A 4,545-nucleotide genomic window follows, 5' to 3' on the forward strand; every position below is an offset into this window, starting at 1 on the left:
ATTAAAAAATTGGGGAAAGAAGAGAGAAATTTTAGAGGGGCAATGAGAATAATACCTATATTTGTTCCTAAAAGGAGGGAAGTATTGGGTGCATGATTTGAAGTCAGTAGTTGTTTTTCTACACACACAGAGAAATACTCGGACGAAGCCGTTGTCTAACTTGATGAAATTTGTACACACTTCTAATTTATTAATATTATTGTTTTCCATAGGCAACTGCTTGGCTCTCCTACTTCTTTCAATTAAAAAAAAAAAAAATCTATAGTTTTGTGGGAAGAAGAGAAAATGTTCAAAATGTCACTTAAATTGATCTCAAAAGCAAGGAAAGCTAGTTATCTTTTTTCTCAACTAGTATTTGTAGCGCGGTCATTATATTCTGAAAAACTAATATTGAAATTCTTAAAAAAAATGTATAGAATTATTTTGCGGAAAGAATTTGTCAAAATATTATAGACTAAGTATGAAAAATTCACTCTAAATTGGTACATGTAAATTTCAATAAGAAAATCATATATAAAACCCCAACATTTTTTTAGTGGCGGAGAACACTTTCAAAATAAGAGAAATTTCAGATAAGTAATGTGATAAAAATTTTGCATCCAAAAGTATGTAGACCTTTAGTGCAATATATATATGATGATAATAATTAGAAAAATATCCATAAAAATATTAAAAAACATATTGGCCAAGGAAAACATACTGGCTAAGGAAAATTCACTGAAAATTTAAAAAAAAGTGAGCTAACATAAAAATAATACAAAAATATCAAGAAAATAGTATAATGAACAAAGTTTTTGCCTGAATATGGAGGGGAGATAACTAAAGTTGCCTTCACATTTGTAAGCCCCAAAGGTCTGAAAACATAAATATAAAACAATTCATATCAATATTCAAACTAATCAACACCAAAAAATATATGAATAGATTTTCTTTCCGCCTCTATCCTCATATTATCGCCCCTTTTTTTTCTTTGTTGTATTATTGCCCCCTCTTTTTTTTTTCCTTTGTTGTCCATTGGGAAGTTTGCACAGATCCAACACTAACTTATCTAATTTTTGTATTGCCGAAAAATTACTTCAACTTGATAAAAATAAAGTAAAAAAATATAGTATATATTAAGAAACTCATAAAATGAATGGAATCTGATGTCCAAAGACAGGACGTCAAGCCTATTTATAATAGATAGGGAAAATATGAGGATGAGAGGTAGAATTAATCCTCCACTATCACCACATTCAAGAATATATTAAAAGCATTAATTTGCTTCATATGTATAACCGTGTCCATTTCTTTCATTCTAATTAATTTGCTTTGTTAAGAAATAAGACTTTTGGTTTTTTTTTTTTTTTTCCAATCTAGCACATAAAATTTTAAAATCTATATATATATAAAAGGAGATTAGTCTAGCTTAATATTAAGCCAAGTATATATATAAAAGGCGGACTTGGTTTTAAATCTTTATTTGATGTGTCCAATGCATTATTTGCAAAATTATGGTGGAGATTCAGAACAACATCAACCCTATGGGCAAATTATATGTGGAATAAATATTGTAAAAAGGTGATTCCTACTTTGATACAATGGAAGGGGGGACTCAAGTGTGGAAGAAGATGCTAGAAGTGAGGGAGAATATAAGCATGAAATCTGGTGGGAAATTAAAGGAGGGACAACAAATGTTTGGTATGAAAACTGGACCAAGTTGGGAGCTTTGCACTATGTGGTCCCTATTGAATATCCTCTTAATGAGGAACTAGAGGATGTGGCTGACTTGATAGAAGATGGGCACTGGAAGGAGGATTTATTACAACAATCTATATATCCTATATATATATATATATATAAATATATATATATATATATATATATATATTATTGGGACAAGCCATGGTGGATGCCAAGAAGCACGGGGAAAATTCACTTGGGACATTCTAGACATAGAACATGTGCGGGAGGATTTTAAGAAATAATGGATTAAAGGGGTGCCTTTTAAGATTTCTTTTTTCCTATGGAGGTTGTGGAAATTCAAATTGCCTCCGGTGACAAATATTACCTAGATGCTATTGCACAATTCCAATCTACTTATTTTTAATGCTACTGCAAAACTAAAGTGTTCGAAATGCGGGAATTCATTTGATGAATAATCCGGCGGGTTATCGTAATATGGTGGAAAATAGATAAAAAGTTCAAACCTATTTTACATCAACTTGGGAATTATGGAAAGACGGAATACTATTAAACATGGAGGAAAGGTGAGCTTTAAAAGGGTAGTACATGAAATTAACAACAATCTATACTATCTATAGCTAAGAGATACCCATGGCTTAAAAACATTCCTTTTTTGTGGCTTTTTTATTTGGTTAAATTCTTAGAAGACTATAAGCCTATTCTAGTCTCTAAGATTGTTTACTTTGAAATTTCCTAATGAGGGATGGTTTAAATGTAATACGGATGGGGCTTAAGGTAATCCGGTAACCAGTTCTTATAGTTTTTGTATAAGGAAAAGGGAGATTTGGTTTATGCGAGTGTATAATACAAATGTGATAGGCTGAAGCTAGAGCTATCTTGGAGGGTTTACTCTATTGTGTAGAGCATGAGATACATCCTCTTATTTTGGAGATATCTCGATAAGAATGTTGTGGATGGTATATGGGAGCCACTATGGTCTATTATCACGAAGTACGGACTAAAGGCAATGAAGGATCGGTTCGAATGATAATAAAACATGTGTTCGGGGATAACACACTAGATGATTATTTAACTAACCTAGCTTTTGTTTTTGCGGGTACATCAAGTTTTTCAACATTTTATATATAGGAAAATTCTTAATCTAGATATATAAGAATATATAACTCATATATATATATATATATATATAAGAATTGTTAGTAAATGAGAAGCAAAGGATACAGTACATTCATTATAATTCTTTTATGGTTTAGCAATTAGTGGTTACTGTCCTTCATCAGTTTGGTAATAGCTAAATGAGGGCAATATATTTGATTAGCTAGACATATACAAGATCGAGAGAGTGAGATGCGAAGGAGATAACTCCTAAAGGAACGACTCCATCAATGCTAAAGGATTCAAGGGAAGGGGTAACTTTTTTTAGCTTTTCTACACCGATTCACGGCCACATCACATGATTAGTGGAAATCTAAGAGATTGAAAAAGGGTTTACTGAAAGAGATAGATATATAAACAACTCCTCTAGGCGCCTGGTGAGAGCTAAGAAAAATTGATTCCATATCGGATATATCGGCATCTTGAAGCGGTGGTGAAGCTTGAAGATAGCTCTCAGATGAGCTACTTACGATTTCCTAATTTTAGATTTCTTGCTTTGGTGTTGTAGCATTTGGTTATGTTGTCTTTATTTTATTTTATGTTGTCGGCTGAGCATTTAGTTTGCATAGGCCTTTGTATATATTGCCTTTTGTTTATTATCAATAAAATAGTCCACTAAGTCCCACTTAGTGGTTACCAAAAAAAAAAAAAAAAAAGGAGAGTAGTCTAGCTTAATATTAAGCTAAGTGGAATATGAACAAGCCACTTGGCAACAAATTCTATTTGCATTAATTATTAAAGAAGTTATTAATTGTAGTTCAAAATATTACCTAATTTAATAATCTACTACTACTACTACTACTACTAATAATAATAATAATAATTAATAATAATAATAATAATAATAATAATAATAATAATAATGAACTCACGTAATATACTCATACGAAATTATCAACACATAGTAGTAGTAGTTGTTAATAATAATAATGAACTCACCTAATATACTCTACGATATTATAACACACATATATTGTTAATAATAATAATAATAATAATATATAATATATATATAATAATAATAATATATAATATATCTATATCTATATTATATTTGTAATAAAAGGAGGGCAGACTAACTTAATATTAAGCCAAGTGACGTAATATGAACAAGCCACTTGGCAACAAATTCTATTTGTATCAATTCTAAAAAGAAATCAATTGACATTATTAAATGAACTCACTAATTTGGCGTATTGATTGGAGAAAATTATTAATTGATATTCTTGGATTCTAATTTATAATCAACAATGCTCCTTTCAATGGTAAAATATAATATTGTCCTTTATTACTTTTCTGCAATTAAGATAAATTCAAGCCCATATGAAGAGCACCCATACGATTAAATTGAATGCAATATCAAAATTAAAATGTATCAAAAAATCATGATTGAAATTCATTGGTTTAATATTTTCACTTTAAAATGTTACCGTGTAAGTAATCTATTAGAATATAGAAAATGATAGGTCTAAATGAAATTGAGATATCAACAATTAGATTTTATCACCTTTCTTATTAATAATAGAACGAATCAATATTAGCATAATTAGCAGGAAAAAAAAAATATAATGCTACTTTGAATTTTAAACCAAGTTCATACTATATATAGATGTAAAACAATTTAAACTTAAAATAAAAAAATAAAAAATAGGATTTGAATTAAATTGAAAGATAGTTATCTTTTTTAAACTAATCAAATGATTA

Source organism: Lycium ferocissimum, chromosome 4, assembly GCF_029784015.1.
Source record: "Lycium ferocissimum isolate CSIRO_LF1 chromosome 4, AGI_CSIRO_Lferr_CH_V1, whole genome shotgun sequence".
Taxonomy (NCBI): domain Eukaryota; kingdom Viridiplantae; phylum Streptophyta; class Magnoliopsida; order Solanales; family Solanaceae; genus Lycium; species Lycium ferocissimum.